Source organism: Balaenoptera acutorostrata, chromosome 2 (assembly GCF_949987535.1).
Source record: "Balaenoptera acutorostrata chromosome 2, mBalAcu1.1, whole genome shotgun sequence".
Classification (NCBI taxonomy): domain Eukaryota; kingdom Metazoa; phylum Chordata; class Mammalia; order Artiodactyla; family Balaenopteridae; genus Balaenoptera; species Balaenoptera acutorostrata.
The window spans coordinates 62,403,466-62,418,429 of record NC_080065.1 but is presented as its reverse complement, the minus strand read 5'-3'; positions in this window follow the sequence as shown (position 1 = coordinate 62,418,429).

Below are 14,964 nucleotides of genomic sequence, written 5' to 3'. Positions count from 1 at the left end.
AAATAAGGAAACAGAAGCTTTAAATGACACAATAGACCAGATAGATTTAATTGATATATATAGGACATTCCATCCAAAAACGGCAGATTACACGTTCTTCTCAAGTGCACACGGAACATTCTCCAGGATAGATCACATCTTGGGTCACAAATCAAGCCTCAGTAAATTTAAGAAAATTGAAATCATATCAAGCATCTTTTCTGACCACAACGCTATGAGATTAGAAATGAATTACAGGGAAAAAAACGTAAAAAAGACAAACACATGGAGGCTAAACAATACGTTACTAAATAACCAAGAGATCACTGAAGAAATCAAACAGGAAATAAAAAAATACCTAGAGACAAATGACAATGAAAACACGACGACCCAAAACCTATGGGATGCAGCAAAAGCGGTTCTAAGAGGGAAGTTTATAGCTATACAAGCCTACCTAAAGAAACAAGAAAAATCTCAAGTAAACAATCTAACTTTACACCTAAAGAAACTAGAGAAAGAAGAACAAACAAAACCCAAAGTTAGCAGAAGGAAAGAAATCATAAAGATCAGAGCAGAAATAAATGAAATAGAAACAAAGAAAACAATAGCAAAGATCAATAAAACTAAAAGTTGGTTCTTTGAGAAGATAAACAAAATTGATAAGCCATTAGCCAGACTCATCAAGAAAAAGAGGGAGAGGACTCAAATCAATAAAATCAGAAATGAAAAAGGAGAAGTTACAACAGACACCGCAGAAATACAAAACATCCTAAGAGACTACTACAAGCAACTTTATGCCAATAAAATGGACAACCTGGAAGAAATGGACAAATTCTTAGAAAGGTATAACCTTCCAAGACTGAACCAGGAAGAAACAGAAAATATCAACAGACCAATCACAAGTAATGAAATTGAAACTGTGATTAAAAATCTTCCAACAAACAAAAGTCCAGGACCAGATGGCTTCACAGGTGAATTCTATCAAACATTTAGAGAAGAGCTAACACCCATCCTTCTCAAACTCTTCCAAAAAATTGCAGAGGAAGGAACTCTCCCAAACTCATTCTATGAGGCCACCATCACCCTGATACCAAAACCAGACAAAGACACTACAAAAAAAGAAAATTACAGACCAATATCACTGATGAATATAGATGCAAAAATCCTCAACAAAATACTAGCAAACAGAATCCAACAACACATTAAAAGGATCATACACCACGATCAAGTGGGATTTATCCCAGGGATGCAAGGATTCTTCAATATACGCAAATCAATCAATGTGATACACCATATTAACAAATTGAAGAATAAAAACCATATGATCATCTCAATAGATGCAGAAAAAGCTTTTGACAAAATTCAACACCCATTTCTGATAAAAACTCTCCAGAAAGTGGGCATAGAGGGAACCTACCTCAACATAATAAAGGCCATATATGACAAACCCACAGCAAACATCATTCTCAATGGTGAAAAACTGAAAGCATTTCCTCTAAGATCAGGAACGAGACAAGGATGTCCACTCTCACCACTATTATTCAACATAGTTCTGGAAGTCCTAGCCACGGCAATCAGAGAAGAAAAAGAAATAAAAGGAATACAAATTGGAAAAGAAGAAGTAAAACTGTCACTGTTTGCGGATGACATGATACTATACATAGAGAATCCTAAAACTGCCACCAGAAAACTGCTAGAGCTAATTAATGAATATGGTAAAGTTGCAGGTTACAAAATTAATGCACAGAAATCTCTTGCATTCCTATACACTAATGATGAAAAATCTGAAAGAGAAATTATGGAAACACTCCCATTTACCATTGCAACAAAAAGAATAAAATACCTAGGAATAAACCTACCTAGGGAGACAAAAGACCTGTATGCAGAAAATTATAAGACACTGATGAAAGAAATTAAAGATGATACCAACAGATGGAGAGATATACCATGTTCTTGGATTGGAAGAATCAACATTGTGAAAATGAGTATACTACCCAAAGCAATCTACAGATTCAATGCAATCCCTATCAAATTACCAATGGCATTTTTTACGGAGCTAGAACAAATCATCTTAAAATTTGTATGGAGACACAAAAGACCCCGAATAGCCAAAGCAGTCTTGAGGCAAAAAAATGGAGCTGGAGGAATCAGACTCCCTGACTTCAGACTATACTACAAAGCTACAGTAATCAAGACAATATGGTACTGGCACAAAAACAGAAACATAGATCAATGGAACAAGATAGAAAGCCCAGAGATTAACCCACGCACCTATGGTCAACTAATCTATGACAAAGGAGGCAAAGATATACAATGGAGAAAAGACAGTCTCTTCAATAAGTGGTGCTGGGAAAACTGGACAGCCACATGTAAAAGAATGAAATTAGAATACTCCCTAACACCATACACAAAAATAAACTCAAAATGGATTAGAGACCTAAATATAAGACTGGACACTATAAAACTCTTAGAGGAAAACATAGGAAGAACACTCTTTGACATAAATCACAGCAAGATCTTTTTCGATCCACCTCCTAGAGTAATGGAAATAAAAACAAAAATAAACAAGTGGGACCTAATGAAACTTCAAAGCTTTTGCACAGCAAAGGAAACCATAAACAAGACGAAAAGACAACCCTCAGAATGGGAGAAAATATTTGCAAATGAATCAACGGACAAAGGATTAATCTCCAAAATATATAAACAGCTCATTCAGCTCAATATCAAAGAAACAAACACCCCAATCCAAAAATGGGCAGAAGACCTAAATAGACATTTCTCCAAAGAAGACATACAGACGGCCACGAAGCACATGAAAAGATGCTCAACATCACTAATTATTAGAGAAATGCAAATCAAAACTACAATGAGGTATCACCTCACTCCTGTTAGAATGGGCATCATCAGAAAATCTACAAACAACAAATGCTGGAGAGGGTGTGGAGAAAAGGGAACCCTCTTGCACTGTTGGTGGGAATGTAAATTGATACAGCCACTATGGAGAACAATATGGAGGTTCCTTAAAAAACTAAAAATAGAATTACCATATGACCCAGCAATCCCACTACTGGGCATATACCCAGAGAAAACCGTAATTCAAAAAGACACGTGCACCCGAATGTTCATTGCAGCACTATTTACAATAGCCAGGTCATGGAAGCAACCTAAATGCCCATCAACAGACGAATGGATAAAGAAGTTGTGGTACATATATACGATGGAATATTATTCAGCCATAAAAAGGAACGAAATTGAGTCATTTGTTGAGAAGTGGATGGATCTAGAGACTGTCATACAGAGTGAAGTAAGTCAGAAAGAGAAAAACAAATATCGTATGTTAATGCATGTATGTGGAACGTAGAAAAATGGTACAGATGAGCCAGTTTGCAGGGCAGAAGTTGAGACACAGATGTAGAGAATGGACATATGGACACCAAGGGGGGAAAACTGCGATGAGGTGGGGATGGTGATGTGCTAAATTGGGCGATTGGGATTGACATGTATACACTGATGTGTATAAAACTGATGCCTAATAAGAACCTGCAGTATAAAAAAACAAACAAAACAACTAATACTAAACTTTCATTGGGTTATTTGTATGGAAATATGTTAATATAAATGTTTCAGACATTACATGAAATTTCTAAAAATCTTATATTTGTATTTGTATGGAAATATGTATGGAAATATGTTAATATAAATGTTTCAGACAGTACATGAAATTTCTAAAAATCTTATATTTGTATTTGTATGGAAATATGTATGGAAATATGTTAATATAAATGTTTCAGACATTACATGAAATTTCTAAAAATCTTATATTTGTATTTGTATGGAAATATGTATGGAGATATGTTAATATAAATGTTTCAGACATTACATGAAATTTCTAAAAATCTTATATTTGTATTTGTATGGAAATATGTATGGAGATATGTTAATATAAATGTTTCAGACATTACATGAAATTTCTAAAAATCTTATATTTGTATTTGTATGGAAATATGTATGGAGATATGTTAATATAAATGTTTCAGACATTACATGAAATTTCTAAAAATCTTATATTTGTATTTGTATGGAAATATGTATGGAGATATGTTAATATAAATGTTTCAGACATTACATGAAATTTCTAAAAATCTTATATTTGTATTTGTATGGAAATATGTATGGAAATATGTTAATATAAATGTTTCAGACATTACATGAAATTTCTAAAAATCTTATATTTGTATTTGTATGGAAATATGTATGGAAATATGTTAATATAAATGTTTCAGACATTACAGGAAACGTCTAAAAATCTTATATGTTCTGGTATAATGTTATAAGTAATAATCCTAGTTATTACTTTAAAATGTATATCTCAGAAATAACTAATTTTCTTGTCAACTGCATTATTATGAACTTTCATCAAATCTTTAACCATGGTCATTTTTAAGTCTTTTGTCATTTACAGACAGTTCTGGGTGTACTCTGATGATTTTGCAAATATGTTCCTATAAAAGAGTTTCATCTTCAAGAAATTCATGGAAAAGACTCTGACAAGTACAGGTTTCTGGTAACTGACTGTACTGCTGAACTGAATGAATAAGCATTTTCAGAACTCTAATGAAAAACTGATGAACTCATAAAAGTGCTAACAAAAGATCAAGATGAAAAAAAAAAAAAAAAAAAAAAGAAATTAATTACATGGGACTGAGTGAACTGATGAGGATGAGTATAATTTTTGTGACTTTCTGTCTGAATTAAAAAAAAAAAAAAAATTCCACAAGGACTCAGAGGAAAAGAATATACAAATCAATTTTCACTGGAAAGTAAAGGAGCTGTTACAGTGGAGGATTACTGGACTGAATGTCAATGTTATGACATAGTATAAGTGTGTTTCATGTTTGGTAATTGCAATCATTGTTGCTTTTGTTGTGGTCATCCATGTACAATGCTTGGTGTCAGTCTATCTATCTCTTGTAAAAATAAAATACAGTGTGTGTGTGTGAAAAAAAAAAAAAAAAAAAAAAAAAAAAAAAAAAAAAAAAAAAAAAAAAAATTGCAATAAAAATTACCCTAGCAAGTGCTAGAACTTGGGGGGGGATGGGGAGGAGCAATATGGTGTCCAAGCATACATCTTGTCCTTTCGTCCTCCATTTCTCTTTCAGTCAGTCACTTCGAATTCCCCTCCTGAGCTCAGTCCTTTATCAGGACTAGACTATGTGCAACCCTATCCCGTTTCTTTCACCCCTGTTCTTTGCCTTATAAAAACCTGGAGCACACTCTGGCAAATTATTCTTCCTAAGGGTCTGTTTTCCTTCGCTGCTGCTACTGCGAGAGTAAAATCTAGGCCCAACATTTGAGGCCCCTAGCTCTCTGGTCCTGACGTAACCTTCCAGCTTCATCTCCAGCCATCTCTAACCTTTTACTCACTCTTAAGCTCCTTCTTCATCCCTTTTATAGACTGAAATTGTGCCCTCTCAAAATTCATATGTTGAGGTCCTAACCCTCAGTACCTCAGAATGTGACTGTATTTAGAGATAGGACCTTTAAAGAGACTATTAAATTAAAATAAGGCAGTTAAAGTAGGTCCAAATGCAGTCTGACTGGTGTCCTTACATGAAAAACTTTGGACATACAAAGGGATACTGGGGTTGCATGTGAACAGACAAAAGACCATAAGGAACACAGCAAAAAGGCAGCCATCTGCAAACAAAGGAGAGAGGACTCAGAATGAAATCAGCCCTGCTGACGCTTTGATCTTGGACTTCTACCCTCCAGAACTGTGGGAAATAATTTTCTGTTGTTTAAGCCACCCAGTTTTTAGTATTTCGTTATGGCAGCACTGGCAAACTAATACAATCCCTAACTCTACCCAACATTTTGTTTATACTACCGGGAATGTTCCCTCTCCCATCTGTCCATCTATGTCCATCTTTGAGCCCTCTCCTCATATATGACCATCTGTGTTGCTTTCTCAGGCCAAGCACTTAATATTTACTGCTTGGTATTATTAGTTTTCTTTCAATGGCTCATCTCCCTCAAGTAGCTGGAAAACTTGTCGAGGTCAGGTTTAGGGTTTTGCTCTTTGTGTTTCTAATAAAATATCTCAAACATACTAGATACTCAAGAAATATCAATCAGGGCGTTTTCAAGTATGATAACAGAAAACCATACTCATAATGGAAAATTTATTATTTCATATATTAAGTCCAGAGGTAGGAATTTGGGGGTTGGTTAATTCTTTAATTCAACAATATCATGATTGTTTCCATCTTTCTTCCAGCTCCCTTCACAGTGCCAAGATGGCTCTGCTGTTATAGGCAGGTGTACATGCAGAAACAGCATTATTAAAAGAAGGAAGGAAAATTTTCTTCCAATGCACGTCTTTTGGGAAGAAACCTTCCCTGACACCACCACCCCAGGAAATTGTATGTCATTAGACAAAATTGTACCATCTGCTTGTTCCAAAGCAGTCACTAGCCAGGGAAGTGGGGTTACCTTGACTGGCTGCGAGAAGTAAGTACATGCCCATGTGCGGGAAAGTAGTCAGATGTACAAACTCCACACCGCCAGTTAAAAAAAAACCCTGGGGCTTCCCTGGCAGCGCAGTGGTTAAGAATCCGCCTGCCAGTGCAGGGGACACGGGTTCGAGCCCTGGTCCAGGAAGATCCCACATGCCTCAGAGCAACTAAGCCCATGCGCCACAACTACTGAGCCTGCGCCCCAGAGCCCGCGAGCCACAGCTACTGAGCCCGCGTGCCGCAACTACTGAAGCCCACACACCTAGAGCCCGTGCTCCGCAACAAGAGAAGCCACCGCAATGAGAAGCCCGCGCACCACAACGAAGGGTAGCCCCTGCTCGCCACTAGAGAAAGCCCACGCGCAGCAACGAAGACCCAACACAGCCAAAAATAAATAAATAAAATAAATAAATTTATTTTTAAAAAAAAACCTGTGTAAGGCAGGGGCAGGGGTGGGGTAAGAGCTAATATTTATTGAGCACTTAACATATACCAGTCATTGTTATAAGCACTTCCGATGTGTTAACTCATTTAATATTCACCACACCCTATGAGGTAGGAAATATTATCCGCATTTTATAGATGAGGAAACTGAGGTATAGGATGAAGTAACTTGGCCCAAAGTCACACAGCTACCAAGTGGTAGAGCTGGGATTCGAACCTGGTAATCTGGCTTCACAACTCATGCTGTTAGGTATCATATATTTCCTCTGTCTCAACCAAAATTATCTGCCTGAAAATATATGTTATGATTAAAACTGTGAACATCACTCTGAGTGACAGTGACCCTACTTATTTCTGCCACCTACACATTCTGAGGTGTCAGTGTTTGCTCACTTTGGTGGATGACAGGCAGGACAGACGGAGATACTCACTGGTAGAAAATGGAATGCAGAAGTCTTACTGGAAGAGTTTCAATATGAATACATTGGTATCTGCTCTTGGGCTCCCTCTTTTTCAATCTAGGGAGTTCCAGGCATAAAGAATGTGTAAAGTTTATTCATCTGAGATATTGCCCAAACTCAATTTTCACAGAAAACTGCCTTGTTAATTGAATGCATGTGCCCATAGGACTTGTATTTTAAGTCCCTTTGGATTCTCAAGACTGTGAGGGCTGATAGCACGTAACCTCCACGTGTATTTCTTTGGACCCCCTCGTCTTCTATTTCTTCTCATCTCATGTGGTAAGTTTCTGCTTAAACTTTTTTTTTTTAAATGCAATCACAGAAATGTATTTCGAATTATTTACTTTTATTTGTAGTTACATTTTTTTAAACATCTTTATTGGAGTATAATTGCTTTACAGTGCTGTGTTAGTTTCTGCTGCATAGCAAAGTGAATCAGCTATATGTGTACATATAGCCCCATATGCCCTCCCTCTTGTGTCTCCCTCCCACCCTCCCTATCCCACCCCTCTAGGTGGTCACAAAACACCAAGCTGATCTCCCTGTGCTATGCAGCTGCTTCCCAGTAGCTACCTATTTTACATTTGGTAGTGTATATATGTCCATGCCACTCTCTCACTTTGTCCCAACTTACCCTTCCCACTCCCCATGTCCTCAAGTCCATTCTCTACGTCTGCATCTTTATTCCTGTCCTGCCCCTAAGTTCATCAGAACCCCTTTTTTTTTTTTTTTTTAGATTCTATATATATGTGTTATCTGCTTAAACTTAATCATAATGTTCTCATGTCCCCAGTTCTCTTACCACCTAAATAAGAGGAACAGAATTTGAGGCCATGTCAAATCAAGTCGCCTCCATTTAAAGTCCCGAGTAAAAGCTGCATAGTTAACTTCTAAATTCCTTGGACATATTTGTAAGTTCATATTCTTTCATTTAGGCTGCTTTGCCAGGGACTTTAAAGTAGGAACAGTAGATGCAAACATTTGAAGCTGTAATGTAAAGAGTGGTACTTCTAAAGGTAAAAGCAGTTAACATTTCTGTTTTTCACTGTTCACAAGACACCTTGAAGTTCAATGACATCTGGCATTGTGGCTGAGACATGAAGTTGGCTCGTGTCCTTCAAAGCTGGAGGCAAGGAAGTGGTAAGGCAAGTTACCTAGCTGGTGGGTGAGCCTCGCCAACCCCCCAGCATCTTCATCTCAGCACAGCTTTTTTGTTCTCTGTTCATTATTGCCTGCTCATTAACTGTCGTGAAATGATTAAACAAAACAAAAACTATGTTTCTATGTTTCTTGGTAAAAATGGCCCCAGAAGCAATGCTGGTGATGGAAATGAAGAGGTTTAAGAAAATATTGGTTCTCAATATCTTGTGATAACCTATAATGGAAAAGAATCTGAAAAAGGATATATATACATATATATAATATATATTATACTATATATATATAATTCCTTGAAACTAATGCAACATTATAAATCAAGTATACTTCAATTTTTTTAAAAAGGAAAGAAAAAAAATGTTGGTTCTCAGCCAAATAAAAAACCAGGGTGAAAAAGGGAGTAAACAGTGAAATTTGGAAGAGCTTAGCTCTGTGCCACGAATGATTATGTGTAGTAATGTAAACCAGAGAGCCCTAAGTCTCTGTACCGGTGCATCTCCTTTTCCTTTAGAAGCCAAGTAGAATGACTTGAGTCCCTCAGTCAATGTACAGGGCAAAGTCCACCAGCTCCCTGACTTTAGGTACCCCTATTTTTCCCAAGAATAGGCTCTCCCATTGTAGCTGCTTTTCTTTCTTTCTTTTTTTTAGATTTTCTTTGATGTGGACTATTTTTAAAGTCTTTATTGAATTTGTTACAATATTGCTTCTATTTTATGTTTTCGTTTTTTGGCCCCCGAGGCATGTGGGATCTTAGCTCCCCAACCAGGGATCAAACCCGCACCCCGTGCATTGGAAGGGGAAGTCCCAACCACTGGACCGCCAGGGGAGTCCCTGTAGCTGCTTTTCTATGAAATTCCATCAGCAAGCCGGTCAGCTTGGTACCTGGGCATTGCTCTCAGCCACTAGTGCTGTCCTCACCTTCATATCTCTCTACCGCATGCTAATCTCACCCCCCCCCCAGGTCCTTCCCCTAAAGCGCCACCCACCCCAGCTCTTGTGGGGCAGGCTTCACTGAAGGCTTGGTGGTAAAGGGAAAGGAGTGATAGCACAGCACAGCAAACAACCTAAGGTTGACTGACCTCTACCACAGGGAATTTCTCCCCAAGGACGTTCTCTTTAGACCCTGCTCTGGCTGAAGCAGTATAGGACAGTGGATATGAGCGCAGACTCACCTGACATCCTGGCTCCACCACTCACTGGTTATGGAACCTTGTGACCCTCCCTAGGTCTCATTCCATGTCTGAAATGGAGCTACCAAGGTGCCTCCCTCCTGAGATGTCCCTGAGGATTAAATGAGATAATCTGTGCAAAGCGGGCATCCCGGTGGCTGGCACATAGTAGCTTTTGTTTCTATGAGGAGTAAGTTACCAGGCTCCCCCCTTTCTCTGTAAACCTCTGATTAACAACCCTGCTGCATCTCACACACACACACATACACACACACACACACACACACACACACTGACACTATACCCCTATATCCATAGCAGCAGAATCTTTGAGAATGTCTGGGCATCAGTAATGATTTAAGCTCCCCAAGTGATTATAATACGCAACCAGGCTGAGAACTACATCTATAGACTCTTTCTACATCTTCCCCTTGGCTTTCTTTCCTGAGCCACCTATCACCTTTCTCCAGGCCCATGAGAGAAACTCAGTGTTCTATGCTTTCCTCATTGTATTAGAAGCATAGCATTTGGGCTCTGTGACTCACTTCTGCCCATCTAAGCTCTGCTCAGGGCGCCTTGGCTTTCTCACCATAAAAATATTCTTGTAGGTGTTTTCCACTCCAGCCATGAAGTACAAGAGATTACATTCAGTTGTTGCTTTAAATGACATTTTTTTTTAAACACAAGGGCAAAAATCTACTATAGTTCACCACAAATCGAGTTACACATGTCCCTTCCAGACTAGGAGATCAAAGGTTGCAGCTGAGGGACCCAAGAAGCTGGACACCACTGGAGCACAACCTAGCAATATACTTGGAGTACTGATGAAATATTTCCACAGACCTTAGGGGGTTTTCAGCCTTGGCTGATCACGAGAATCACCTGAGGAACTTTAAAACTGGCCCAAATCCAGGACCCACTGGCAGAGATTCTAATTTCATTGATCTGGAATCTGTGCATCTATGCATCAGTACTTTTTAAATCTCCCCCAGATGATTCTAATGAGCAGCCACTGACCTCTGGTACCTGCTCTTATCACTTCATTTTTCTCTTTCACCCACCATCAATCACTGTATTAATCTTGTGTTTCCCATGCTGCCCCATTAAAAGAGTCACCTGGGAGGCTTTTTTAAAATACAGTTCCTGGGCCCTACTCCAGGCTTACTGAATCAAAACCTCCAGGGAATTTTTTTGACAGCTGCTTAGGTGATTCTTATAAGGCAAATGTGGGAAACACTACATTAATCCAAGTTATCTTAGCCCATTTTCAGTTGATTAATATGTATTTTATTCATTTATTTAACAAGTATTTAATGAGCACCTAATGTGTGTTCAACGTTGTTTTAGGTACTAGGAATACAGCAAAGAACATGACAAATTCCATGTCCTCATGGTTATTATGTCTTGAGTATGTCTAGAGTAAACAAGCAAACATTTAATTTAATAATTAAATTCAGAAAAATTTAATTTCAGACAGTGATAAATGTCATAAAGCCCGCATATCAGGATAAAGGGCTAGAAGGTGATATGGAGGTGGGGCAAGCCATTGTTTTTAAAAGGGGAGCCAGGAGGGCCTGGTTTTGAAAAGTTGCATCTGAACAGACAACTGAGTGATGAGAAACTGCTTACAAATTTCATTTGTAGTCTCATTTATACCATGTTTACTCTATATGTCTCATGTCTCCTAAATTAAATGGGATTTCCTTCAAGGTCAGGGACTCTTATATTTTTGTATTCTTCCATAGCAACCAGTGCGGCATTTTGCACAAGCAAGAATTCAGTGAATCACACTAGTCGCAAAAGCATTTCATCCTTAAATATACCTTTAAAGACTCAGCCAGAAGAGAATTTGGCAAGTTACCTGCTTGCTAAGTAAAGGAAAATCCGGGGAAACATATTAAGCATCAGACATTCAGCCCAAGGCTAGACTTCCTGCTTGCTTCCAGTTGGTAGCCATAGTTACAAATTCTTATTAGAAAGGCTCCAAAACACGCCGAGATCTGGTCATCTGTGTATGACTCCACGCTGGTGAACCCAGACCCAGAGCTTTGATTATCAGTTTCTGCTGCCTTACCACCCTGTGGTGTAATTTCTTGTCTTTTGTACTCAACTTCCCCTCAACTTCTTACCAATGTCTCTTCATGCCTTCAAGTTCCATTCAGCCCCTATTTCCTTAAGATGAACAGCTGAGTTCTGCAGAAGGCCACTGGATCCTATAATGTTTCTGAAGGCCAAAGAAGACTTTTTACTACATTAGAAATTCCTCAGAAGGTTTCGTGAAACCAATTCAGATGGCTTGGGAGGGTTTTTCACAATTCCAATTTGGGATTTACATGGCTTTTAGGAGACTTTCCATTTCTTGCAGGATTACTCTGTTCTTCAAATACTTTCCTTGGGCCAAGAACAACACAATCAGTACTGGAAGGTTGACCCAGGAGCCAACATCATTTCGTGGGGAAATTCCTGAACGAGGAATAGCGAGACCAATGTGTTTCCTACCAGTTCTACGACTGATTTGCTGATTGACCTGGACAAGTTACTTGACCTTTGAGCCCCAGGATCCTTGGTTATATGATAACACTCAGGATTGCCATTTTGAAGACCCAATAAAATTAATGAACGAGAGACCACTTCACAACATGCTAATTGCTGCAGCATTACAGCATACTATTATTATAGCCAAAGTAATTCACCATGTTCTTCTACTCCATATGGTAGTTATTTACATCCTTTCAGCCTCTCATTTCTACAGCGAAACTTCAGAAGTAAGATTCTGCCAGGCACACCTTCCCCCTTGGAGCTGTGCTTTTGATAAGGCCTCCTTACTTATCTTTGCTTTTCCTACTTTTCCTTCAAGGATCTACTTGGAACTCACCACCGCCCACCCCGCCACTCTGAGTGAAATCTTTTAGTGGTGTCCTCAGTGACTGTGTCCCCTTGGCTGAATTCCTCTGGCATGGCTGCCATTTGGCTCCAGTCAGTTGACTCTAAGCATCCCCTATCTTGTTGGTGATTTATGTTCCGAGTGCAGGGACTACCTCTGTAACTACAGTGTCTTTCTTTGAGGGCAAGGTCTGTGATTTATGCCTCTTTGCATCCTTAGCTCAAGCAATACATTTTCATTGACGATGACTTTTGGGGATTGTACTGGGTTGACTAGTGTCCCCTTCAAAGTTCATGTCTTTGCATATGTATTGTAATCAATTAAGATGAGGTCATACTCGACTTAAGTGACCCTAAATCCAATGCCTGGTGTCCTTAAAGAGAGAAATTTGGACACAGAGGAGACACAGGAAAAGAAGCTCATGTAATGACAGGGCAGAGATTGGAGTGATGCAGCTATAAGCCAAGGAATGCTAAGGATTGCCAGCAACCACCAGAAGCTAGGATGAGGCAGAGAAGGATTCTTTCCTAGATCCTTCAGAGGGATCACAGCCTTGCCAATGCCTTGATTTCAGGCTTTTAGCCTCCAAATTGTGAAAGAATAAATTTCTGCTGTTTTAAGTCACCCAGTTTGTGGTAATTTGTTAGGCAGCCCTGGGAAACTAATACCCTGGGGATGCTAAGCACACTGTAGAGTGTAGCAGAGGCCTTAGGCGGCCACCATCCAGCCTAGAGGCATCCTTTCTGAAGACCTGGGATGCTGATCCGAGCAAGGTTTTAAGGGAAGAGAGTAACTAACTGAAGAAGACAGGGAATGAGCTGAATATGGTCTGAGTAGAAAAAAAAAACAACAACAAAATTTACAAACTTTATGGTAAAGGTATTTTTTTAAGATCCCATCATAGAAACAGTTTGCTTTATGACAAAAAGGTTGATCTGGGAGTTGGAAACAGGGGAGCAAGTAAGTGAATGGACAACTACTTTATGATATGATATATTCAAATTTTTAAATTGACCAATTTGGGAGGAATTGTGTGTGTATGGATTTCACAGCACCCCTTGCTTAGGTAACTGGAATCTATGCTGTGAGCCAGGCTGATGATGGCTGGTGGACCATTTGGATTCCAGCCCTGGAAGCCTCATTTCCTCATCTGTTAATGGCATGGACACTGAGATAGACCACCCGGGTCTGAGTTCTGGCTCTGTCCCTTACAGGTACGTTATTACACCTCACTTACCTCCCTCTGGTCCTCTGTAAAATCAGAATAGAAATGGCATCTCCCTCATAAAGTTGTGAGGATTGAAAGATGAATCTGCATAAACTGCTTAGAACAGTGCTCACAGTGGATAATAGAAGCCTGAGTTGTTTTTATCATCATCATCATCATCATGAGGGAGACCAGAAGGGTGAATAATGTGACCTTTAATGACTCTTCCAGAAAGAGGAGGTCGCGCTAGAGAGAAGGAGATGAATGCAAAGCTGGTCATTAGCTTGAAAGTAAGTCTGCAAGGTGGATATTAAAATACTTGCTTTCCTGAACACAAGGGATTTTTTTAAAGGCAGGGCGGTCTCAGAGTCTCTATTACTGTGGGCAGACTCTAGATCCCGGGAGTAAAGGATATGGGGTCCCATGCAGCGCTCCCTCGTTGGGATTCCCTGGGTCTCAAGGCCTAACCCGTTTTATCTGGTCCTATCTGGCTCTTCACCAACGCATCTGGCATACAGCAGGCTCTCAGTCAGCATGAGTTGACTGAGGACGGAAGGAAGAAACCGGCTGGGATTGACTTCCCCGGTGCATCCCCTGACTGTAAAGCGGGGCGCAGGAGCCTCTGGCCCCCAAGGACTTGGAGCGCCACGGGAGACGTCTGGAAGGTCGGGAATTACAAGCACAGCGTAGGGCATCCGCTTCACAGAGTTAGTATAGTCCCAAGAGCCCGCTACCAAGGCTGAGGCGTAGATATTGCCCTGTTGGTTAAGTAGGCGTGTGCTTGCTTTCAGGCAATTATTGGGTGAGCAGAATTGGGACCGGATGCCGCGCCGGCACGGCCCGCCACCTTCACCCCCGCTTGAGGGTAAAGAGGAAGCTTTAGAATGTCTATTTGAAATGTAGACACAGACTGAAACACAACTTCGTACTATTGGACATACAGCTCCCCCTTCCCACGCTGCTCCTAGATGATATTTCTCCAGGCTGCGTGGGACACTATCCTGGTCTTACCAATGAGAGCGAGGCGATTCCTGCAGGACCGGAGCCTCGCAGAGGGAAAAGCAAGGAGTCGCAGATGTGTTTGCTTTGTCACCGCCCCCTGAGCATCTCTGGGCAAGTCACTTAGCTCTCCAGACCTCGACTTTCT